The following is a 12,182-nucleotide window of genomic DNA, read 5'->3' on the forward strand; positions in this document are numbered from 1 at the left end:
TTGTGATAGGGCGAGAATGGATGTGATGTAAAAGATTAGTTGTGAAGGCATATGGGGTTATATGAATGGGAATGTGGAAATGGATGTATGTATGTGGATGTGTGGATGTGGAGATGAGAGTGTGGATGTATGAATGTGAAAATGGATGTATGTATGAAGATGTATAATGTGGATGTATAGATGTGAATGTGGAATGTGGATGTGGATGTGGATGTATAGATGTGAATGTGGAATGTGGATGTGGATGTATGTATGTATGTGGATGTAGATGTGGATGTATGTATGTATGTGGATGTAGATGTGGATGTATAGATGTGAATGGAAATGTGGATGTGGATGTATGTGAATGTGGATGTAGATGTGGATGTATAGATGTGAATGTGGAATGTGGATGTGGATGTATGTATGTATGTGGATGTAGATGTGGATGTATAGATGTGAATGGGAATGTGGATGTGGATGTATGTATGTATGTGGATGTGGATGTATGAATGAAGACGTGATAATGGATGTATGCATGTGGATGTGGATGTATAGATGTGGATATGGATGTGTATGTATGAATGTGGATATGGGATGTGGATGTATAAATGAGGATGTGAAAATGGAGGTAAGCATGTAGATGTGGATGTATGGATGTGAATGTGGATGTGGATGTGGATGTATGGATGTGGATATGGATATGAATATATGATTGAAAATGGAGGTAAGCATGTAGATGTGGATGTATGGATGTGAATGTGGATGTGGATGTGGATGTATGGATGTGGATATGGATATGAATATATGATATGTGATGTGAAAGAATCTGAAGTGAAGAGATGGAAAATGATGTGATTGGATGAGTACACATATAAATGGAATGTGGAATAAGTAATGTGGATTAATGAGGGATAATGTGGAAAAATGAGAGTTCGATTTAGAAACTGTATTTTGTGACTGTTTGTAAATGACTGTTTTATGTCAAGAATGCTGGGGAAGCATTTTGACCATCTTGTGGATTAAGGTCATGAAGACCTAAATGTTAAAGTTGCAACTGCTGAGACGGAGAGTCAATGGAGGACGTCTCGCGTAGCAAAGTCGGCCGAGGTCTTGACCAGCCTCGGTTCGATTAAAATGGTGAGCTTCCGGTACGGTGGATGAGGGACCAAGGAAGCGGCCTATGAGTGAAGCGCTAGGTCACCTGTGAAGGATCCTAGAGGGTGCTGACCATACGGTGCTCGGGCTCTGGGTCGCCTAGGATACCCACGCGTGCGTCGAGGAAGATATTGGAACAAGGAGTAAGAGTTGTTTTGTGAAACCGGGCATGGATCTGGTTGATTGACCTTGCTGGTCTTCAATGGATGAGTCCATGGCTCTTTATATGGATCTGTTGGTTGATCTTGCTGATCTTCAACGAGAGTCCATCTTGATTTTTATAAGTGATTATATTGTCGAGTATTATGGGCTAGGAACTATTGAAAAGGCCCCTGTGTGGACAGGTGGTGAGCGTTCTAGTTGCCAATGATGCCATAGATACTCTGATGAAGGAATGATGGGAAATTATGAATCAACTGGATAAATTGGAAGATTGTGATCAGTGGTACTATGGTTTCATTAAAGGATTGTTTTAAAGTTAGCTGATGCTAAGAAAAAGGCAATTTTATATTGGGTGTGTAAGTGGTGTGGCTAGTTTTATGTTTGCATGAACTTCCAGCTAGGGGGCCTTGGAACTCTTTTCCTTGGTACCCGGGACAAAACCTAACCAAATTCTTAATTGGATCCCATCACTATAGTGGTTGGGCGGTTGGCTAACCCATGGGACTGCTGGATGGGGTTAGGCTGGACTGATGGATGGGGTTAGGCTGGACTGATGGATCCATAAATCGAGATTTAATTTCTATTATTACGATAGATGAAGTAAATCCCGGATAGAAATTGTTCTATGGATAGGAATCAACGGCTGTGCCTCTAGATGGGGAAAAAAGCATTGATCCCAATGATCCAAGTGCAAGTTTCTTCCTTGATTTGACCAAGTACCGTTAAAGGTGCAGTCAGATCAGTTGATCTGTAATGATCTTGACTACATTAGAGTAAAGAGTTATCCTGGTGGAATCGCCCATGCTTTTCGGGTAAAGGAAATTTTTTCGGTTTCGGTTTTGGACAAACCGACGGATTAGTCTCTTGTCCGGATATCCGTGGGCGAGGCCCCGAGTGTGAGACCCCTACCCACGCATGATGTGCTACTTCCGCTGCTAGTACCCCGAATCCGTTGCGCGGTGGAGACCGGGATCTCACATGTATAGGTGTAAGAACCTCCCCTTCTGATCTTATAATTATTCTCCTCTTTGAAATAAAAGAAAGATTCTGTTTTACCCTGTTTTGGAATGGAGAGAGAAAATGTCTAGAGGGAGGTAATCCAAAATTGAGATATTTTTGGATACAAAAATCCACCTAGTGTCTAAAAAGGTTTCCCTTGAAACAGAAATTCAAAAAGAACTTTCCAATGTGCAATTGGAATTAATTGAAAATAGGTATAAAGGACCTTAGCCCAAGGGTCTAGATTTTCAGAAATTTTTAGATTATGGTCCAATTAAGGTTCCTATGGGCCAATAGGATCAATCCAAGTGTGGGGAGGAGATAAATTTAATTTATAAGAGAAAAATATCCAAAAATGAGTAAATCTCCACATAAGATGAAGAGTTGACTGAGTACAAGGTTTATTATAGTAAAAAACTATGAATATTACTGAAAAAATGAGATATTTTGGGTATAATGATACATTTTTGATACTTTGGTAAGTAGAAGGGGGATTTTCAAGGAGGTGCCTATTTCACATGTGTGGAAGAGTTTTAAACTCAAAAATAATAAGATATTTTTATCTCTCCTCTCTCCTGGATCAAACCAAATCAAAAGGGAGCCAAACTAGGTCCAAATCTTGTCAAAATTAAGCCAAACTAAACCTGGAAAATTCTAGAACCTGGTTGGACTTGGTTAGAGGCCTCCCTCACCTATAAATAGATCCTTAGTCCTTTAAAAAAAAATATGTAAACTATACCATGCCAGTATTATACTGAAATAATGATATTCTCTATTATCCTCTAAAACTCTTCTACAATTTGGAGAGACTGGAGCTTCTCTCTCTCTTCAACCTTCTTTGGAGTCTTCATCAACATACTAAACCAATTGATTGGTTGGGGGCCTCTCCCCAATGACTAAAGAATCAAGCAAAACAAGAGGTAAAGAGTGATTTTATGGTCTTTTTCTTAATCTCTAAATGTTTCTCACTTCTCAAGCTTGAGAAGTATTCAATTGAATGGCTCTTTAATACAATTGAAAATCTTTAATGAATTTTAGTAATTAAACACAAAACGTTTACATTTATGCTTAATTTAAAATATTTTTTAGGCATATCTCTCTCTCCCCCAAAGAATGGTTATTCCTAATATGACCTATTCTATATTCAAATGATGCTTCTTATGAGCAATTCTCAAATCACAAAGTAAATTCTATGCTTGTCAAATTAGAGGCCAAAGAAGTGGCTTTTTAATGCTTTTAAATTATGAAAAACTTAGGAATCAAGTCCATAATTGGATATTGATCCAAATGATAAATATTCTATCATATTGTGTTACTAAAACTTTATTCTTTCAAAATTATTAAAAATTATCAGTAATAGCAGTGGAGCTATGGCAAAAATTTTAAGAAATTGATGCATAATTCATTCTTATGCATAACGTAAAAAAAGGACTTCCTACCATATTCTAGGATTGAATATCCCAGGCTAAAAGAATGGTTTTTGTCATATTCAATGGAAAACTAATTTTTAAGTTTATGTGTAATTAAATAATTAAGAAAAGAGAAAATTATGATAATTATATTTAAATGGTAAAAGAGGAATTCCTATGACATTTGGAATTCAATAATTTAGATGGAAAAAGATAAATTCCTAGCATATTGAATTAATGGATATTTTATTTATTTTCAAAGATCAATTTTAGATAAATTTATTTTATATATGAGGAATATTTAAATGATAACAAAGGAATTCCTATGATATTTGGAATTCAATCATTTAGATGGGAAAAGAGAAATTCCTAGCATATTGATTAATGGATATTTTATTTAAATTCAAAGATGAATTTTAGATAAATTTATTTTATCTATGAGAAATATTTAAATAGTAAAAGAGGAATTCCTATGACATTTGGAATTCAATCATTTAGATGGGAAAAGAGAAATTCCTAGCATATTGAATTAATGGATATTTTATTTAAATTCAAAGATGAATTTTAGATAAATCTATCTATGAGAAATATTTAAATGGTAAAAGAGGAATTCCTATGACATTTGGGATTCAATCATTTATACGGAAAAAGAGAAATTCCTGGCATATTGAATTAATGGATATTTTATGAATTTATTTCTCTTTGGAATGCAATGCTAGGAATTCAATATTAATATGCTAGGAGAAATAAATTCATAAAATAGTATTTTATAATATTGAATTATTCCTAGCATATTTGTTTTATGAATTTATTTCTCTTTGGAATGTCATGGAATTTATTCCATGACATTGGAATGCAATGCAAAAAGAGGAATTCCCATGATATTGGAGGTCCAAGAAATTAAATGAGAAAAAGAGAAAATTTTTAATATAATTCAGTTTATGATTATTTATCAAAAGTGGAAATATGGGTAGAGTTGATTTCTGTAAATCCCATGAATTCTTTTATTCAGAAGAGGAATATTGGATATAATTCGATTGAGGAATTGAGAAGGAATATGGAAATAGTCATCGAGAAAAAGAACCTTTAATTAGGCGCAATTGGAAGAAATTTAGAAAAAGTCCCATTATCGGTATCAAAGTAGTAAAAACTACTAAATGGGAATAGGATGTGAAACGGATGTGATAAGATGTAAATGGGATGTGATAAGATGTAAATGGGATATTATAGGATGTGAATGGATGTGATAAGATGTAACTGGGATGTGATAGGATGTGATAAGATGTAAATGAGAAGCGATAAGATGTGAATGGATGTGATAAGATGTAAATGGGATGCGATAGGATGTAGATGGGATGCGATAGGATGTGGAGTGATGAAAATGAATGGGGATGAGATGTGAAGTAAATGGATGTGGATGAGAATGACGAGATGAGAATGAGATGAGAGGATATGTGAAAGGGTGAGATGGGAAGTACATGGATATGGATGTGGATGTGTATGTGAAAGAATGGATGTGAATGCGTATCTAGGAACTATCGAAAAGGCCCCTGAGTGGTCAGGTGGTGAGTGTTCTGGTTACTAATAATGCCATAGGTACACTGATGAAGGACTGATTGGAAATTAGGATTCAACCGAATATTTTGGAGGATTATGATTAGTGACACTATGATTTCATTAAAAGATTATTTTAAAGATAGCTGAATCTGTGAAAAAGGTAATTTTAAAGATTGTTTTAAAGACAGCTGAATCTGTGAAAAAGGCAATTTCATATTGGGTGTGTAAGTGGTGTGACTAGCTTTACTACTGTAGTAGCAGAGAGGGATATTGTCCCATGAACATATATGTAACATTGATGTGATCTATGTGGCAGAGTGGGCTACTATCCCATGAAATGATATGAAACGTTGAAGTACAGTAGAGAGGGCTGTTGTCCTAAGGTGTGGCTAGCAGTAAAACGCTAATGTGTTGAGGCTGACAAGCAATGATGATAATGTAGATATGGTCTATGCACCGGCAATAGCACCAGATGATCCCTGATATGGTCAAGAAGTGATACAAGATGATGAATGATGAGGCTAACCTATATATAGTATGTGGGACTACTTAAGGGCTATCGGCCAATATCAAGGACACAAAAAATCCCAAATAAAAGCAATAGAACCCCCTTTTTAGGTCTGGAAAAAATGATGTTTTCACACATTCCTCACCTTTTGCTGCTCCCATTCTATTTGTCTAAAAGAAGGATAAGTCCGCATGCTTATGTGTGGATTATAGGGCGCTCAATAAACTAACCATAACCAATAGATTCCCCATGCCTAGAATAGAGTACATCCTAGAACGACTCAATGGTGCAAAGATTTTTTCTGAGATAGATCTTAAGAATGGTTACCATCAGGTTCGGATCTTCAAGGTTGACATTCCAAAAACGGCCCTTAGGACCGAGCGTGGCCACTACGAATTTGTGGTGATGCCCTTTGGCCTCACCAATGCACCAACGACGTTCAAAAAAATGATGGCTTGGGTTTTTTGAGATCTCATTTTGGCAAATGCCATAAATATAAGGGCAACTGTAACACAAAAAATTTAACAATCATGAAAATTGAAAATACACATAAGCATGCCATATAAAAGAAGATGACAACTCTGCACAATACACCACACTAGGGGCCAAAAGATGGGCTGACCCCCCCTTTCATGGTTAGATTACCAAAAAGGAGTCTGCTTCCAAATACAACTCCATGGGTGCCTAGGGATTCTCCATTGGCTAGCACCTCTCTCTTCCAGTATAGTATGAAAGGAAAACAAAAACATATGATGAATTTAATGACAATCCTCAATCAGCACAAGAGGGTACTCTCGGCATCACGCACATGTAGGACAACTATGGATAGGCCATAGCACTCTCACATCAACCCGATGTACAACCCTGCATCTTCACCTTCCTTCTACATGGCTCAGAGAACAAGTCAATGGCTATTTACAACAGTCGCCTAGCTCTCAGTAGCCACAAAGGAAGCGACCAGCAGTAGTACACAACCCTATAGGTCTTAGATCAATAGAGAACCAGCCCAGATGATTCGACAGTAGTAGGGAAGCCTCCAGTAGGAGTTGGTGAGCATCTCCCATACACCTGGTGGGTGTCTGTCACAGTAGATGTCTATTTTAAGCCTATAGAACCAGTCAACTAGCTCCCATGTGTAGGCGTTTTTCTAAAAGGTGTTTTGGGCTTGTGTACATATGGAATGCATGGCATGTATAGAGCTTTGCCTTGGAATGCCTTGACAGATGTACAGGGTGGATGGTTTTGCTGCAGGCTTGTCCGGAGTGTGGTCCGCTGGAGGTGGTATCAGCCGTTCGGTAGCTCTGAATATGTGTGCGTATCCCTAAAATAAAATGGGCACTCGAAGATTGTATTCAAAGATGTGGAAGAATGGGGTCAATTAATGATTAAGGGGCCAATGTTGCCTTGAATATGGTGTGAAAAGAAAGGCTTGAAGGTGGCTACGTGTGCATGGCAGCAAGGGTGGTGAGCTGGGGACACAAAAAGTAGGTGACGTGGCTGTGGCTGCTGGCGACAACTAGAGGAGGCTGGCAGGTTCTTCGTCGAGAATACGTTTAGAGAAGGCGGATGGGGTGCTAAGTGGAACACAGGCAGGAGTAGGGGCCCCTGTTTTTGGATGGGCTAGCGTGGCTAGCAGTACGTAGGCATGCAGGGGAGAAGCCTGGCATTGGGTTTCGGAGGGATGTGTAGGCGAATACCAGAGGGGCCGCTTGGGTTTTGTTTGGGCAGCCAGAGGAGCTGTCTGGCAAGGGGCTGGGATAGAGCTGCAGAGGACAGACGAGAGGTGTGCCTGGCTGGTGGCTGTTAGCGAGCAGAGACGGACAGGCGAAAGCTAGGAAGGCCGCCTTGGTGAAGAGATGAAGCTGGCAGCACAAGAGGGCGCCGGTGTGACTGGGCAAAAGGAGCGAGTGGTTTGGGGTCGCAGTGGCGGGGAGCAGTGAAGAGGACAGTGTGGAGTGAAGTTGTGGCTGCTGGTGTTGATAGAGGGCTGGCGACAACTGCGGATTGCCGGGCAGGGAGAGAGTCGCCTTTGGAGTTGGCGGTGGGTGGATGCTGGGGGGGTCACCATTTTCTTTTGGTGGTGTGGTTGACGCAGCACGCAGGCAAGAGAAGAGAGAGCAAGGGGGTTGCTGGTGGGGCACCCTCTGAAGAGAGAGAGTTGATGATAGCCGGGGTGTTGGCACAGGAAAAGACAGAGAGTAGTTGGGTTCTTGTTTTGTTTTTGGCAGCCAGAGGAGCTTCACCAAGCGTTAGAGAGAGTGGGGTGGCCGTTGGATGCAGAAAGAGGACAGGTGGGCTGCATAGAGGCTGGTGGCAACATCAGAGGATTGCCGTCAGGAGAGAGAGTGCAATGCAGAGACGTATGAGTCGACTGGTTGAAGAGGCTTGGTTGTCAAACACAAGGTTGTAATTCCAATGGCAGTGAGTGGCCGTGGTCGAATTCCCTTGGTAGTAAATCCAAGCCAAAGTGTTTGTAAGGTTGTGTGAATAAGGCTTCTGTGTCGAAAGAAGCTTGTATGAAGTGTTGATCGGGAATTTAATTGCTGGGTGTTTACTTTGATTCTAGTGCCCCTATTTTGTGTTGTCTTTCTGGTGTGGGTGGTGTGGTGAACCGTGAGGAGAGAAGTGTTCCAGCCGGTGTGGCTGGTGGTGCCCCCATTCATGTTGGTATTTCCAAGGCTATTGGAGTGGACAGCTATAGAGGCAGGTGATTCCGTGTCCGAAATTTTCGACAGCTTTCTGGTGCCCCTATTGAGGAGAGCTCAGGTATTGTTACAGGTTTTCATGATGTGGTCTTATCCAGAATTTCATGATGGCAGGAAGGATGAAGATGTGTTTGACTTTTTGGAGCAAATTGAGTTGGCATGCATTAGCAATCATGTGACAAATGAAGAGCAGGTTTTGAGGTTAGTAAAGATTTTCTTGAAGGGAGATGCCCGAAGCTGGCTTAAAGATTTTGAAGCACAGGTTGCGGCATATGAGTTACATGGTGTTTTGACCTTAGACATGTTGAAAGAAGGCCTTTTGGAGCATTTTCAGCAAGCTGAGGAGCCTAGTGTGCTTTGGCAGGAGTTGAGCATCTTGAAGCAGGTCCATGGATGATTTGTGTAGAACACCATATTGGGGAATTTGGGAATTTCCTAAGTCCCACTTTGAGAAATAGACCTATTTTTTGTGCATTTTGTATAGAAATATTTGTATTTTTATAGCCAAACCTAAAAGTTTACCTTATCTATGAGAATAAAGCAAATTAACTAGAAAACTATAGAGTATGTGTGTTTTCCTAAGGAATTTCTTCTTTACTTCACTTTATATTAATACATGATGCTTGGACATCAATGCATTCTCTCTCTCTCTCTTTCTCTCTCTCTCTCTCTCTCTCTCTCTCCAACCCTTGACCTTTGACTACATATGCATAGTCGCCATACAATATAGTAGTATGGTTATAATTCTGGTTAGCTCTTTCTAGTAAGTTGGAAAGAATATGTATGTGTGGTTTTAATAGTCTCGAAAAGAAAATCCCAAAAAATATTACTTAGAATTATTTGAGATCAAAGCACACTATATTCTTTTTGTCTATATTTGTGCTGAATGTTTCTAAGTTGGAAGAAGGATATCTACGTTACCCTTGAAAATAAAAATCAAAACAACAATAATGAGACTAATTTGAGATTTAATATATCTAGTATACTTTGCATTCATACTGCAGTCATTTAATATCAAAGCACAGTTGGTATATTTTTTCATCAAAGCCCGTTCTCTCCATCAAAATATAGTTAGAATATCACTCTTCCACGATGATCTTGTTTACAAAACAATCAAGTCTTCTATGAAATCACAACCCAAAAACCTTGAGGTAGTCTCCAATTATAAACACCAAGGTATAAGTTAGAGACATGAATGTATTGTTGCCTTGTCACATCATTTTTGCGGAAGGTAAAATTCTAAAGTTTTTTAATGAAGTGTCTAGCTACATGACCACAAGATACTTCATAAAAGTATATTTTTGACCATGTGGCCAAAGATCACAAAAGACAATATTATAGGACTATTGAATTAAGAAGCAACAATGCATATAGTTGCAATGAACATTTTAGAATATATTTCCATACACACATGCTACAACACTTCCCACATTAATATGCATATAGGACATATGTGTAGATCATACTTAGAAAAACATATTTTAAGAGGAAAAATATTCGACCATGTGGCCAAATATCAATAGACACCAACTTGATACCTTTGATAATATAAGTCATACCATGTGGCCAAATATCAATAGACACCAACTTGATACCTTTGATAATATAAGTCATACCAATATTTCAATCAAAGCAGTGCAATTGCATTTGGCAAAAGCATTGTAGCTATATGATACAAAAAAAATTCTTCCTATATATTTGACCATGTGGTAAAACATCAAAAGATCCAACACTTTAGACAAATATTTGGATCAAAGTAATGCAATTGGAATTGATTCAAGCATTCTAGCTACCATACAAGAAATTGCTTCTTCCAATATAACTTCAACAATATACTTGAAAATAAAATTCAAAACAACAATACCGAGACTAATTTGAGATTTAAACTTTTCTAGTATATTTTGCATTCATGCACGCATTCATTTAATATCAAAGCACAATTAGTATACCTTTTCATAAAAACACATTTTCTCCATCAAATTACATTTAGAATATCATTCTTCATTGAGGAGCTTGTATATAATACAATGAATTCTTCCATGAAATCACAATCCAGAAATCTTGAGCTAGTCTCTCTGATGTTAAACGCATTTATAAACACCAAGGTACAAGTTGTAGAAAAGAGTGTATTATTTTTGTGTCACATCATTTTCGTGGAAAGTACAATTTTTGAAGGTTTTTTATGAAGTGTCTAGCTACACGACCATTTATGTAGTCGTCCTTATATCCTAGTTGATGAGCAAGTTGCATTGCTTCCATATCCTTTAGAGTAGAAACCAAAGGAATCCGCTTTAACCTCGATACTTGTGAGACACCCAATGGATGGGTTGGATGACTTGAGACTCTTGATGATGATCCTTGTACAATTGATGATCTCTTCAAGCAAGAAGTGATTGAAGATTGTTTCATATATATTCCATCTCCACGATTGATGTTCTTGGGTTGTACTAATGATGAAGATGACATAGCATTATCATCTCCTTTAAGCCATGTGTCAATCACAACCTTGAATTGTGTGTACAACTCATGTCCATATTGAACTGGCTCAAGTCCATATCGATCAAATTTTATGATTTCACGTGCATCATGGGATCCACTTAAGCGAGTCAAAGTAGGGTAGAAGTTCCTCAATCAAGATTGAGTCTCCTTGGTTAACATCAAATGTCTGTGGATAGATGCAGTTCTCAAGAGGGTTAGGACACCCCTTGTAGGGACTATCATCTATCAAAATAGTCTTGCTATGTTCACAAACATTGCCATATTCGTTCCACACATACTGAAGGGGCTTGAACATTGCTTCCACCCCCATCTTGTCTGGCCGATAGATGATCTTGAGTGGATGCGTATGGCATTTCTCTTGTCCCCAAATCATGAAAAAAGGATATCTCCTTTTTGCATAGCTCTCCAAGCAATTGATTATTGCGATGACATTTTTGTGTGAAGCTGTAGACCAAACTCCCACTTGGAATCTTGCAAATGTAGCTTCAAGAAACTCAATGCAACCTGGTCGAAGAACAACCCATTGCTTGCCCACTCAAAAACTTTGGAACCTCTTTGATGTGGAAAAACGTTGTAAAAGAAGACCATTGAGATCAAGTATCACACATAGTTTGGTAGCACTTTTCGCCAAGGCCACATCACTTACTTTGTTTGCTCTGCTCAAATCTGACAAATATGCAAATAGACTATTCTTAGTCAAATTTGAATCATTCTATCATACAACACAAAGGTTAAGAACAAAATAGACATCTAGTCTCTTACAAGTTTTTTTTTTCATTTTAGAGCTAGTAAGCTAAGATAAAAACATTATATATAGTTCAATAGGGCTAAGTTTATTGTACTATTCCATATGTACATTGTATAAGACATTAAATTTAATATGCAAATAGTATGCATGGATGGTAGATACTTCATCAAAATATATTTTTGACCATGTGGCAAAAAAAATCTCAAAAAGTAATATTATATGACTATTGAATTAAGATACAACAATGTATATAGTTGCAATGAACATTTTAGAATATTTTTCCATACACACATTCTACAATATTCCACATTGATGTGCATGTAGGACATGCATGTTGAGCATACTTAGAAAAACATATTTCAAGAGAAAAAATATTAGATCATGTGGCCTAATATCAATAGACACCACATTGACACCTTTGATAATACAATCATACCAATGTTTCAATCAAAGCACTG

The sequence above is a fragment of the Cibotium barometz genome, chromosome 41, assembly GCF_041138505.1.
Source record: "Cibotium barometz isolate CiBa-2024 chromosome 41, ASM4113850v1, whole genome shotgun sequence".
NCBI lineage: Eukaryota > Viridiplantae > Streptophyta > Polypodiopsida > Cyatheales > Cibotiaceae > Cibotium > Cibotium barometz.